At 38.6% G+C, this 15284-nt stretch overlaps 1 long non-coding RNA gene across 1 annotated transcript; it reads right to left on the reverse strand.

The window, feature by feature from the left end:
* Nucleotides 1-4981: 4981 nt before the first annotated feature.
* Nucleotides 4982-14243, reverse strand: LOC139440659 (uncharacterized). Its single transcript, XR_011650838.1, has 2 exons — nt 14141-14243; nt 4982-5533 (listed from the first exon to the last, which is right to left on the reverse strand). It is a non-coding gene; the product is annotated as an uncharacterized lncRNA (long non-coding RNA).
* Nucleotides 14244-15284: the final 1041 nt, after the last annotated feature.

The raw sequence follows: 15284 nt of genomic DNA on the forward strand, positions 1-15284 counted from the left end.
TTTCCTTTCCTGCTCTCAGTCTGACATTCCACATGAACCATAACATAATCAATATGTGATTACTGGTTCTTTTTTTTCTTATTTTTAATTTAATTTTGAGATTTATGTTAATTCTGTGGTACATCTTTTAAGCCACATTAAAATCTTTTTATTTTACCAAAATGCACTTAAAATTAAGAAAATACATTTAAGAAACACCACCCTATTTCTTTCCCCTTACCCCCACACACCATGAATCAGCACAAATACTACCGCATCAAGAACCAGAAAAGAAGGAAGAACAGTGAATGAGCACCTGTAATCTGACTTCCTCCTTATATGGGCACAGAGCCAATATTGACACAGCAGATAAATGTTTCCCAAAAGGGGATCAGCATGAATAATTCTAGAAAAAATATGCAAAGATTAACTATGTTTCTCACACTTCAACCCAAAGAGAAGCAATTCTCTTAACAAATTCATTCACTCATGTAACAAACATTATTTTGCAAGGAAGGAGCCTCACATTTATTAATCATGCCATATTCTAACTGTTAGAACGTATTGGGACACTGGGACATGGAGGATGTAAACCACTGCCTACGCTGGAACAAAGAGGGTATGCCAAACACCTGACCACGAGCTTCCCTGCTCTCATTGGCTTCTGCAACTGAGGCGTAGCCACCAGCATCCTGCTGGAAACCAGTTGAATCCTCACTGCCCCTCCCCTCTCTCTTGAGCTTTTCCCAGAAACAAGGTCTGTAAATCTCCTGGACTTTCTGTCACTGAATCAGTCATCCCTGGTGAGAGGAGGGTGTCTTGCAAACACCTATACCCAGGACACCTGGAGCAGATCAGCAGGGTCACTCACCCTCCCTGGGGGTCTACCACACACCCTTAAAAATCTTTCTGCTCTTTCCCTTGCTGCTGCAGTCTGCTCGGACTCAGCCTGCCTGATCTCAGTGTCCCACCTCAAATAAAAGCCCCTAGTTGGACCTTTTTGGCCCCCAGTCCTTTCTCAGCCAACTCGACTACGAAACTCTAACTCTCTCACTTGTTATATTTTTATCATGGTTACAACAAACCTAAGAAGCAGGTATTATAGTAGACTTTTGTCATTTGAAGATTTAACAAAGGAAGTGGGGTTTTTTTTGAGGATTTATTTTTATTTTCATTTTTTTTATTGTTATTCAATTACAGATGTATGCCTTTTCTCCCCATCCCTCCACCCCACCCCAGGTGAACCCACTTCCCTCCCCCACCTCCACCCTCCCCCTTGGTTTTGTCCATGTGTCCTTTATAGTAGTTCCTGTAATCCCCTCTTCCCACTGTCCCCGCCCCCCCCCCCCCCCCCGCTCTGGCTATTCTTTGACCCAGCAATTCCGCTGCTGGGATTATACCCTAAGAACCCTGAAACACCAATCCAAAAGAACCTGTGCACCCCAATGTTCATAGCAGCACAATTTACAATAGCTAAGTACTGGAAGCAACCGAAGTGCCCATCAGCAAACGAGTGGATCCAAAAACTATGGTATATTTACACAATGGAATTCTACGCAGCAGAGAGAAAGAAGGAGCTTATACCCTTTGCAACAGCATGGATGGAACTGGAGAGCATTATGCTAAGTGAAATAAGCCAGGCGGTGAGGGACAAATACCATATGATCTCACCTTTAACTGGAACATAATCAACAGAAGAAAAAAGGAAACAAAATATAACCAGAGACATTGAAGTTAAGAACAATCTAAGAACAAAGGAAGTATTGACTACTTGCCAGTATCCCTAAAAGTATAAGACTTGTAATATTTCCAAAGCATTTACTTGAAGCTATTGCCCACTGAAGTAGTGGAGCAAGCAACTAGTCAGTGAGTGAGATGGGATTATTGGCAAACATCTCTCTGTCTACTTGAGTTGGCTTTCCTCACCTCTCTCCCTCTGTTGTAGCTCTCCAGAAGTGCCCCAGTAGGATTTTTACGTTTAAAGATCCCATATTTCAAGATTATTCCTTGAGTACTTCAAAGGTCTATTATAATCTTAACAAATTATAATAAGAGATAAAAGAATGTGATGATATTCACCAGGAAAAAAAATGGCAAACTGGGATTCAAGACCATTTTTCTGGACTCCACAATTCATACTCTTCCATAGCCAAACACTGAGCTTTCTCTAACACTGGGGACAGAACTCCAGCAGTAACTGCGGTCTCCACCTAACCTGAGGCTCCTTAAGGAAGAGTGCACCTCTCCCAGCAGCAGACTGGCTTTAGGCAGATTAAGGATCCTGGGAAGTTCAGGCAATCAACAAAAAGGTTTATCTCTTCTTGTTCCCAGCAGGTTACAATGCTAACTCCCCCTGACAACCAACAGAATAAGATAATTAAAGTGTTGGAGAAGTTGTGGAGAAAAAGGAACCCTCATTCACTGATGGTAGGAATGTAAACTGGCATGGCCACTATGGAAAAGAGTATGGTGGTTACTCAAAAAACTAATAGAGTTACTACATGAGCCAGCAATCCTTTTCTGGGTGTCTACCCGAAAAATTCAAAAACACTTACCTGCAAAGATATATGCACCCTTATGTTCATTGCAGCATTATTTGTGGTGGCCAAAACATGGAGACAACCAGAGAGTCTTTTGATAGAGGATTGGATAAAGATGTGGTACATGTATATTATGGAATACTACTCAGCCATAAAGAAAAACAAAATACTGCCATTTGCGACAACATGGATGGACCTTAAAAATATTATGCCCAGCAAAATAAGTCAGTCCAGAAAAAGCTAAGAACCATCTGATTTCACTGGTATATGGGATATACAACTATACAAACTCATAGACACAGACAATAGTATGGTGGTTACCAGAGGGATGGGGGTGGGTGGAACTAAAGGGAAAAGGGGCCAAATATTTGGTGACCAAAGACAATTTGACTGTGGCTGGTGGGCACACAATGTAATGTACTGATCATGTGTCATAGAAATGTATGCTTAAAACCTATATGACCCTATCAACCAGTCACCCCAATACATTTAAAAAAAAATAAAAATTGAGGAAATGGAACATACAGAGAAAAAAAGTAAAAACATATCATTCAATTGAATCAGTCAAATGACCAATTTAACAAAAGGTAGAGAGATGTGTGACCTGAAGAGAATGCAAATTAATTGTGAAACATTGACAAACCGAAATTGAGTGAAGAAACAATGGTCTAAATTCTACCAAACTAAGGAGAGTCCATGACTCAGGCAGCCAGTGGTTCACCAGCTCTGTAATCACTTGGAGGAGTTTCACACAGCTCCACTGTTCTAGTCTATAATTAAGGTAAAATTTGAAGTGTCCCAGTTGTTTTCAGCAACTGGTAGACCAGTGCCTTTGTACACGGGAAGTGTTTTGTCAATAATCCAATCTGCTTCTGTCTGGAACATTTCTCATCAACTCATTTCCTTCAAACCCATTAACTCTGTTACAATAAGAAGAGGTTTGTCCAAAGTTTCTTTAATAAGATTAATAACATCAATCCTTCCATCTATAGAAAGACCCCAAATCCCCACCCTTTCACTGAGACTCCAGTCAATGTTTATGAACTTGTCCTACTTCGTGTGACATATTCTATTTGATATGGATTTGAAATGGATGTGGACTTAGTTGTGGCTTTTCTTTCCAAGAAAAAAAGTTCAAAACCAGTTTACTTAAACTAACAGGGTCTGCACCCCAAAATTTTAGTTAGCTGAGATGGCCTTAAGTAAGGACTATAACCATTTAGAAGGTGCCTAGACCAGATAATCAGTGAGATTATTAGTGTTTTCTCCTAAAGGAGACAGTACACAAAAAAGGTGAAATCCAATCCAAATTGCCCAAATAATAACTCAGTATATTTATGTGATTCTTCAGAATTACAGAGTGCCTTATTTGCTCCACTGATAAGTGCCTTATTAGTCCTTATAAGATTCTTGTGAGACAAATGCTGTTCCCTTATTTAACAAGATTAGTAACTTGCCTGAGGTGACACAGATGCTACATGACCAAAGTCAACTCCATTTATGTATTATTCCTCCACCGAGGACAAACTTGGCACCCATACGAAGCGAGCTGCTCAGGTTGCAACAATGACTCAGGTTGAATCTTTCTTCACCTGTGTTTGCAGTGTGTGTACTCATGTTCTCAGTAAAATGTCTAATACTTTCTGGAATGAGCTAGTAAGCAGTATTTTTGCCAGCAGACAAAAACAAAGCAAAACAAAACAAAAAACCCTCCAGCTGGATACGGTTCCAATTTAGCCTACCTGTCCTGCTTTAGCTTTGACCTGGACAGATGTAAATCATGGTAAAAGATTGCTTAGTCATTGTGCCAATTCTGTCTCTACCAGATCTTTACAAGCTGCCAACAAGGTTGAAAAGCAACCAGAAACATCAGATGTTGTTCCACGGACAATGTTACATTCATTGCGCCAAGTTGCATCTGTGCCCAAATTCCTCCCTAGGAAAAAGTGGGGGCCACTCTGGAAGTTGCATAACTGCAGAGGAAATCATGCCCTGAATAGGAAAAGATGACCATGGCTCAGACATAAAAAATTATTCTGCTGATACCTGAAATGGGATATAGTGACACGAACTAGTACTCACTCTGTTGTCCCTTAAATTTCACTGAAATTGACTGAAAACCAGATATAAAACTTTCAAATCATTGGCCAAAGGCAAAAGTTAATGGTCTGATGAGAGGAGAGTTATCCCAGCAGGCCTGTAAAATGTCACAAATGGCTGCAGCCCCTGTCCAGCTTCACTCCTCCCCCTGCCCACTGCTCTCACTGGGACGTTTCCTCTGGTAGATTCTGGAACAGGCTTTGTATCCTATGTCTATCCTGAACTATATAGCCACTTCTCTGAGCTCTGGCCTCCAGCATAGCTCATTTTGTATCCAAAGAATCATCCAGAGCAGACCTCGTATCCCGCCCCTTTTGAGGTAGGCTGCCACTCCATGTGAGACTAGCAGACAAGAAAGGCCATTCTTTTTTCTGATCAACCCATTTATTTGGCACTGCATCACCCTACAGAGCTGCACGATGTACCAGCCTTTTCTAAATCGCCAAGGTGAAAAAAGAACTGGGCCAAGGAAGGAGTCATTTAGTTCAAGAGAAATAGTCCAGGGGCAAAGCATCTAACAAGTGTAAGCCCCTGCAGCGGCTCCTACATGGACCCTCCCCAACTCCTAACCCTGCCTCCTGTCTGCACTTTTTCTTGTGTAATCTCTGTACTTCACATAGCATCTCTGCCATGCAAACCTTCATCTCTGGGAAAAACCACTCCTGTTCCACAGTGGTTGCCTTTCTCTTGCTGCTCATTACCCTGAAGTCATTCCATTTAGGCTAAATTCTTGAGGTGCTGCAGCTGGATAGTCCAGAGTGGTATGTAGAATTCTTCGTCATGCAAAGCAGTCCAAGGTGGTTGTGAACAATCATGTCCAGGTCCCTTCGGAGAACTTGCCATCAATGTGAGCTGTAGATGTTCCTTTTCCTTCAGCTATCCAGAGAACACTGTTGGCTCAGGTATGCACATCTCTAAAGGACAAACATTCACTCAGAGATGGTATAGCCAGAGTTTAACTAGAAATTACAAAACAGTGGCCACAGAAATGTCTTATTTGGGCCTTCACTGAAAAAAAAAAGAATCAGTTTTGGGGTAGACTGAATAATGCCCCCCAACCCCTACACAAGGTATCCATGTCCTAATACCCAGAACTTGTTACCATCCAAGGCAAAAGGGACTTTGCAGATGTGATTAAGTTAAGAATCTTGAGATGAAAGGGCATCTTTAATTACTCAAGGGGGCTCAGTATAATAGCAATCGTTCTTACAAGGGAAAGAGGGAAGCAGGAGAGTTAGAGTCAGAAAAGGAGAAGTGATGAAGAAAGGAGAAAGTCAGAGTCGGAGAGAGATTAGCAGATGCTAAGAAGGAGGAAGAGGCTACAGACCAAAGGATGCGGGCAGCCTCTAGTCACTGGAAAAGATAAAGAAATGGATTCTTCTCTAAAGCTACTAGAGGGAGCACAGCCTTGCCAGCACTCTGATTTCGACCTAGTGGAACCCATTGAAAACTTCTGACCTCCAGAACTATACGATCTTACCTCTATATTGATTAAGCCACTGATTTGTGGAGATTTATTACAACAACAATAGGAAGCTAATACAGTTTCCAACATTAAAAAACCCCCAGAAGATTTGACATTTTAAGAAGTCTATCTGGCCCCTTTCATTAGAAATCAGTCCAGAGTTGGCCCACTTTCCATGGTAGAAATCAGCTGAGTAGCAGCTGTGTCTTTTAGAAGAGTCTCCAGTTCTCCACCATTGGGGAACACAGGGAACTGGGGGATGGTGGAGAACTATAGACTCCATTCTCCATAGCTCTGCCTCCCCTGGGTTTCCAAATGACGAGACTGAGAACCGGGAATAGATCGTTATCATCAAACAGGCTGTTGTGATTATGGCTGGCCCACTTCATGCAATGCTCAGTCATACCGGTGGTCCGACCCTTCTTCCCCTACTTTTTACTGACTTGAACAATTGCCTAATTGGATAGCCATTCAAAGTATAAAAACCTTCTGATGAAAGGCTAGTTCTGTTTTCTTCATCTCTGAAAAGCACTGGACAGAGAATTGGAATGAGTCAGAGAAAGGAGAGAAGTATGTCCACAGGCACATGGGAAGACAGGGTCATCGTGGTATCAGCAATGAGGCACCATATCCTCTTGGTCTTGGATTCAGAGATGTTTATTCTGACAATTTCATGGGTGATTTGTAGCTATCACATACACACATCCTGTAGATTATGATCATTTGAAAGCCCTGGCTCTTCTTTAGTTTGAAAGAAGAGGAGCCTAACTTAGATTTTAGCAATTTTAGCTAGTGATGTATTTGTATCATGTTTTATAAAACCACATTTTAAATCCTATGGATGTTAGCCAGAATCTGGGTAGTTTTTTTCCCTCTGGGAAGAAAAGCCTTGGCCACAGGACAACTTCTGAAGGTCTTGTAAATAGAAATGCATAATGTGGGATGCACATAAAGGGGTACCAAAAGTAAGTACAGAATCTCTCCTGGGAAGCCACCCACTTAGCCACTTGACCACTGAAAAGTGTTTCCACTGTATAGTGAGATTCTTTTGCCAAACCAGGTGCAACCATGATGAGCTGTAAATGTCTCAAGTTATACAAAAGGCTACTTTATAAAATAGAGATCAGTATTTTTTCCAATGACACTGAATATCAAAAGACAGCACCAATAGTACATTTCCAGACCTCATAACCATTGCCTATGTTAAAAACACCTATTCAAAGCTTTTACTTGTTAACAGGCAACCTCATCTGGCTTTATTTTTATAGCACCTTTGATGGCTCAGCTGTGCAATAGCCAATCATTTCGAGCAGGCCAGTTCTATTATTAGATTGGTTTAGAAAAGTCCACAGTCCCAAATAGTATAAAAGATTTATATTCTCCAAAACTGGCTGCTCTTTCCCAATGTAAACTCTACTCAAAGAACTGCTGTCTCTGGGAAATAAAGTGGATTTGGAAAATGAAGCAGTTTTAAATGAATCTTATATAAATACATTTTTTTTACTGTTGTTCAGTTACAGTTGTCCCCATTCCCCAACCCCCCTCCATTACTCTCCTCCACCCTACCCACCTCCACCTCCCACATTCAATTCTCCCCCACCCAATTGTCTTTGTCCATGGGTCCTTTATACATGTTCCTTGATGACTATTCCCCTGCTTTCTCCCTTTACCCTCTTCCCCCCTCCCCATACAGAACAAACTGACGGTAACAAGTACCATTTTTCTTCAGAGTGAACTAAGTCACTCTGTTCTCTCTGTGGCACATGATTTCAATGTGCACCACCTGAGAAAGCTCATTGTTGGCTTACTTGTATGTGGACCTGTATTGGTTTGCGAGGACTGTCATAACAAAGTGCCACTGACTTGGGTGGATTCAATAGCAGAAATTCATTGTCTCAAGAGTTCTAGGAGCTAGAATTACAAGATCAAATTGTCAGCAAGGATGGTTTCTTCTGAGGGCTGTGCAACAGAGTCCATTCCATGCCTCTTTCCAGCTTCTGATGGTTTGCTTGTAATTTTTATTATTCTTTGAGTTTGTCTGCATCACCCCTCTTTCTGCCTTCATTTTCATCACCCCTATTTCTGCCTTCATCTTCACATTGGTGTTGCTCCTGTGGTATCTACCTTAGGAGCCCACCCTACTCCAGTATGACCTCAGTTAACTGATTACATCTGCAACAACCCTCTTTCCAACTAATGTCACATTCTGAGCTACTGAGGGTTGGGACTACAACATACAAATTTTGAGAGGATATTATTGAACCCATAACAGGACCAAATCCATGTTCTGTATCAATTGGACAATCTTCTAGAAAATCATACCGAAAGAAAAAGAGAGAAGTTGACACCGATGCTTTTCTTTAACTTTTCTCTTTTATGTAGCGCATATGCCATCCTCTCTATTCTCGGCATGGGGAGGAAGGATGTGTATTTATGAATGATAGGCCTTGATCAGGACAAAAGATATGGAAAATTGTATTAAAGATCTACACATTATAATTAGATTTTACTTGAGAAAATTTCCAAGAACTGGCAATGGGTAAAGTAATACTGTTAGGCTTTATTCTAAAAGCTAAAATCAAAGAATGAGAGCATTTAAGGTAAGATAGTTAAAATTATTTCTGAAATTGGCTGAGGGGTAGTTTTTCTGTACAATCCGAGAGTACTTCTCCCCTATTATCATGTAACCTTTGCCATTGTTGGCCTTCCTCTTTAAAGCCCCTTGGCTCCAACGCCTAGCTCTCGATTTTTTTATTTTCTCCTGCCTTATTCTTACTGCCATTTTCAGTGTATCACACTTCTCTTTCCAGCTGCTAAATGTAGAATCTCTGTGCATTTCTACTCTAACACTGTCCTCTTTCCCTGCTCTATCCGTGTGACTGCTTACTCCTTGGCTCCAGTGGTCACTTTTAGGCACCTGACTTCTCTACTTTGCTACCGAAAGCATCATGTCATCTTCCTCCATGAGACATTCTTTCTATTACATTGTCTTTGTTCATTTATTACTGTTTCATTCAACCAGGCTTTGAAACTTGAGATCACCATATATGTCTTATTTGTTCTCTATATTGTCTTTGTTTCAACCTAGTGATTTAAATCACTTCCTGTTATCTTAGTTTATTTGTGCTCCATTCCAAACTATACCTTGCTTCTTCCACTTCCCAAAGTTTAGATGAAAAACATAATTGATTCTTTCATTATCTATAATTTTTAAACTAAGACATAATTATTAAACTGGCATTTGTGACCTCCGACTATGAATGTGCTCTCCTGGTTTCCCACCGCCTGCCAGTGTTGTACAGGTACTCACTTCTTTGGCCAAACTAGACTACTTTCTTTTGGAAAAAAAAAATAGATTTGACAGAAATGGATTCTTCCAAACCATGCATTTTGTATGGCCGAAGCCGTATTTATTCCATGTTCTCCATGAAGTCATTTTCTGAAACCCAGCAGGATCTCTGATGCTTAGCATTTGATTTGAAATCTCTCTTGTTCCACTTAACACAATCCCTAACTGAGTGATGGACTCATGGTCACATTTAACAAACATCATAACTGACTGCAGGCCCAAGTACACCTTGCTTTGGAATTACTGGCATGCTTGTCTTACCCTGTCTACTAGTTTTCAAGTTCCTAGAATGAGAGCATCTTATTTTATTCCTCTCTCTGTGTGTGCTATATGACCTTCCTTTCAACGGTTTGTCCTGGACTTTGAACAGACAACCAATTAAAGCCTATTTCTTTAAACTAAAAATGATACTATAAAATCAACCTGCCACACCAAGAAATTATGATATAAACTTCCCAGCCAATCGAAAAGCAGAAGGTTGAAATTATTATTTCATCTAAATATCCACTTTGTTAAATGTATAATAATAACTAGATTATATAGCTTTATCTTTGGAACATCATAGCAACTCTTTTATGGGTGTTCCATGGGCTGCTCATGGCTGGGGAACTGGAGGAGAGGGACTGTGATTAGCAGGACACTTCACGTACCCATGAGCCCTGTTGAAAGTGAAGGGAAAGAAATAATCTCAAATCTTAGTCTTAGGAATGTCCCTATGTCAAACTTTTCATAAGTAGCCACTCTTCTTGCTCTTAGTACAGGATTTCTTGCAAGAGACAAAGGCTTGGTTTTGTCTCTTAAATTGTTAATACTTAACAATTTACTTAACAAATACTTAAATTGAACATTGAATAATAATCAGTTATTCTTCCTTGTACAAGCTAACAGTAAAATCCAAGTCTATTTTTTACTTATTTTGGAGGCTGAGTTCATTTACAGAGGAAGGAGTTTATCTGTTCTCCTCCAATGTGATAAACCTTCATTTCTTTCCTCTGAGCTACAGAGATATATATTCATTGATAATGATGTTGGAGTTCTTAAAAATGCAGAGAATTCTGACACTATAGCTGTTTTCAGAGTACCTTTCTTGAAACAAATATGGGTTTAGAGATATGGAAAATATTTGCCATTTTTGTTTATTTATGTAAGCCACATGGGGATCCCTTTCCACAGCAAGCTACTCTAGCTCTGGGTGTTTTGAATTCACACTGCAAAATCTGATAGACTTGTTTTCTCAGAAAATGTCTATTAAACTAAGTAAAGATCATTGAGAATTTATTAAATGTAAATAATTGTTTTATATATACTATTTTTAAAAAATCAAGCCACAACTAGGCCAAATTAGATAAAACAACTTGTTTAGTCTTCTGGAATTGCAACTAACATGCAGGACAATTGCTGTTTACACAGCAAAGGACAGTCAAAACCAAGCCAGTCCTGAGTTCTTGTAGCAGCTCAGTGTTTCAGAGCTGAGCTCTGGAGACAGATGCTGAGGCTTAAATACCAACTTCATCTCTAACTGCATAGCTTTAACCAAGGTACTTAACCTCTTTGAGCATCAAATTCTTACGTTTGAAATAAGGATGATAATAGTGTTTCCGTCCTCATAAGCTTATTGCGAACATTAGATGAGACCTAACATAAACTCCAAAGAAGCCACCCTAGCTACTTTAGCTGTTATTATTTATAGCAGTCAGTTACTCTGCCAGATTAAGATAACTGATAACTGTGTTTCCTTTTTTTTTGTCTTTTTGGTTCTAAAGTATCTGGATTTCCATAGCTTTTTAAAAACAGCTTTATTTAAATAGAATTCACATATCATACATTTCACCTATTTAGAACATACAATAAAATGGTTTTTTAGTATTTCCACTGAATTGCCAACCATCTCCACAATTTAATTTTAGAACATTTTATCTGTTCTCTTGCATAATAAATTAGTTCATTCTTTAAAGTTACTGTACTCTATTTGCTTTTTTCTTTAAAATAATTCTTTCTACAGTCCTTGTAGACTATGTTGAATAAATACAGGAAACCACTTTATTAACAGAACTGCCAGGGTTTTTTTTTAAGTTGGAGAGGTATACAAACTTTAATTAATGTGAGGACAACACTGGATGATGTCTGTCTTCCTGGCAGTCTCATACGAGGTTTAAGATCAATTAAGCTGGTTAGACAGAGAAAAGCAATGGCTTAATTACTGCTTTTTTCAACAGTTGAGTTGTAGGTTGGACTCAGGCCCTTAGACTCCTGACCTGGACTCCTGCCTGTGCTCATGCCCTGGAGTCATGCCCTGGAGTCATGCCCTGCTCCAAATACACATAATATTTTCAAAGGGCTTGGCGAAGGGGAGAATCCAACCCTTTAGTCCTAGGTGGTATAGAGACCAGTAACATATGTCACATGATGAGCAATCATAAATCTGTTTAAAATTATGAGATCTGATAGACAACTCTGGATTAAAAGTGCTTTGTGTTACATTCTGCTAGAGGAAGTAAGAATAATGTTGCTTATTTCTTCATTTGGCTAAGCCCAGGTTGACTAAAAGCAGCTAGTTACGACTGGGCATTTGAGAGAGAGGTTCTGTTTAGTGTTAGCCCGAACAGGACACAGAATGCGAGTACCTGGGCAGGAAATTAAAGCCTAGAGGTGGTATTTCAAGGTCATGGTTCTGAAATTGAGGTAGGATGGGCTGAAAATTAGATCAAATGGCAAATGAAGGAAAACTGGAACCACTTCACAAACCTGCCTAGGTCTTGCTCTGTTCAAAACACCCACAAACACATACCAATCTATATTCAAAATCTTTCATTTCTACACACAGATTAAAAGCATATTGGACTTTGATATTTTTTAAACAAGTCAGTAGGTTCAGAAGAAGCTGAACATGCATATTGTTGCCAGTCTCCAGAAGTTTCTCAGGCAGCAGCTGCATAAATATTTCTTACATTGGCAGTCTGCCCCACTCCACTTCTTTGCAGGAAAGACCACATTTTTTTTTTCTCAGCTGAGCTTACCACTCATATCTCCTGTGTATTGACTGACGAACATTACTTCTACAAGTGTGCTAAGCATAACTATGACTGCTGGCCTAATAAGACACTACTCCTGTTCATCCTTGAAGACTTAGCTCAGGATACCCAGTATCGAGAAATGAGAAGACTCTGTGAATAAAACCATAAACCTTTATAAGTAACATAAAGAAACACTGGAATAAATAGAAAAGCATACCTATTTTTAATGGAAGGAAAAACTGAAAGTTATGAAGGAATCAATTTTTCCTAATAGGAACTATTCTCTATAATGACAACCAAAATCTGAATAAGCTTGTTAGGAATTGAAAAAAAGCTCATTTAGAAAAATAAGAATACTAGAAGAATCAGGAAAAATCTGAAAAAGAATAAGAGAACTTGTCCTATAAATTTCTAGACTTTACTGAGTATAACAGAACAGTTTAGAATTTCTAGTATTATTATCTCATATAACATGTGAATTGATATCCAATAATAACTTCTATTTAGTGAACTTTTATTATGTGCCATGTATTCTACTAAGCACTTTACGAACACTAACGTAAGAAGCCCTGACAACTCCAACAGATTGGTTATTGTTATAATCCCCATTTTGTATAGAAGTTAGGTTCACCCAATATGTAAGCACTGAAGCCAGAGTTTGGACCCAGACAGCCTCACTCCAAGACCTATTCTCTTAATCACTATATTACTATGCAGTATTTTAAATTAAGGGAAAGAGATCACTCACATAGGTGACTAACAGAAACTCTATCCCACATTTTATATCACAGCTAATTCTAGATAGCTTATAAATATTTAAACATGAAAACTCTAAAAGTAATAGAGGAATATATGGGTTTTTAGAAATCTTGATGTGGAAAGGTCTTTTCACAGCCCACACACCACACAAAGGTCAAAGTTGAAATAGAAAAGACTCATAGACCTGACTCAAATATTTTCAAACCCTAATTAAAATCAAAGACAGAAGTGAAATAATAATTATAAGTACATATGATAGGCAAACATTAACATCCCTAGTATGCAAAGATCGTCCACAAATCAACCAGATGTTGAGAAACATCCCAATAAAAAACATACACATGTAATTTACAAAAACAAATAAAATAGGCAAAAAAGAAAAAAGATGTTTAAACTTACTAATGCTTGATGAAACGCACATTAGAATTAAAAAACAACTTTTCATTTATCAGATGGGCAAAGACATAATAGATAAAATTTAATGTTGACAAAGGAATAGGAAAACATGGAATTTGCATTGGTAAACTTTTGTGGAGAGCAGTTTGGCACTTGTGAATCAAAATATCAAAAGTGCATGACATGATCTAGCCATTCTTCCAAAGAATTATCTGTGGAATAATTGCCCAAGTATCCAAAGATGTAGGTGTGCATATAATGATATTAATTTTGGCATTATTCAAAACAGTGAAAAAATTGGAAACAACTTGATTGTACTTTAATAAAGGACTAGTTAAACAAATTGAGGCATGAAATATAATGAAATACTATGTAGCCATGAAATAGTGATGGAATTCTAAATTCATTGATCAGGAAAGATATCCAGAATATATTGTTGAATAAAAAATAAGTCAAGATACCAAATAACACATGGAATATGGCCATATTTATATAAAATTACATCTATACATACATACATACCTGGAAGGGTACTCACCAAAATGTCAATTGTGATTATCTCAGGGTAAAGAGATTTGGGTGAGAGTTACTCTGTTTATATTTTCATGTATTATTCAGAAGTTTTATATGAGCTGATACCACTAAACAAAGAAAAAGAACAGACACAGGTGAAACATTGCCTTTTCCAAGAAGCCTTCCTTAACTCCAGGTTGGTATAAGCGTTGCCCTCTGACCTCCCACAGCACCCAGTGCACACCTCAACCACAGCAAATCCACATTACAGCATGAAGATATTTATTAGCATGTGTCACTCTTTCCCGCTAAATTCCCAGCTCTTGAATATCACTGATATCTTTTTTTTTTCCGTTCACCAAACTCAGAGACTGGCACATACAAGCACCCAATGACTCAAACTATTTGGGAATACAAACAAACACCCTGCAAAGTGATGTATTGTATAAGTCAATGGGTGTGAGTTTTATGAGATGTAGATGGGCAATTTCAATGGTCCTAACAGGAGAAATTATGGAGAAATGCAAAGTAATGGCCTCCTTTATTAATGGATCTATCTACCTTCAAGCAAGATAGAGGGTCTCAATAAATTAATGCACTTCAGAATCCTTCTTGTGAAGACTGCTGTGTAAGTCTTGACAATGACTGACACTGATTTGTTATGGAAAACATGTCTTCTTTTCTGGAACTCTCACTGCCTGCATCTGCAAACTGGAAATGAGAATAATTCCCCAATCAACAAGCATCTATCTCCAGCGACTGTTGTGATGAGGAATAACTCACAGTGTTTGCTCTAGATCTTTGCTTTAGGCATGATTTCAATCCCACAATTTCCTGTGAACTCTGTCTGCCTCTACTTTGACTCTGAAAAACAATGCTTTGGCACTTACAAATGTTTCACAACAAGCTCCTCTTATCATTTTGTTGAATTCATCATGTGAGGTTTTCTGTTAGCCAGATTTCAAATTATATTCTGGAGTTAGTACTTTTGAACTATAGTAATAGATGTGAATTTCATAAAGCAAGTGGCCTCTAATTAGTAACTATTATTAGATATTAACATGAAATATAAAATACAGGAAAAGGGTAGTAGATCACGTATCAGATAACCCAAAGTAAAAAAGAGTCCGCTAATTGAAATGAGTTAAAAACTGAAAGACTTAAATTCC

Source organism: Desmodus rotundus, chromosome 2 (assembly GCF_022682495.2).
Source record: "Desmodus rotundus isolate HL8 chromosome 2, HLdesRot8A.1, whole genome shotgun sequence".
In the NCBI taxonomy this organism is placed as follows: domain Eukaryota; kingdom Metazoa; phylum Chordata; class Mammalia; order Chiroptera; family Phyllostomidae; genus Desmodus; species Desmodus rotundus.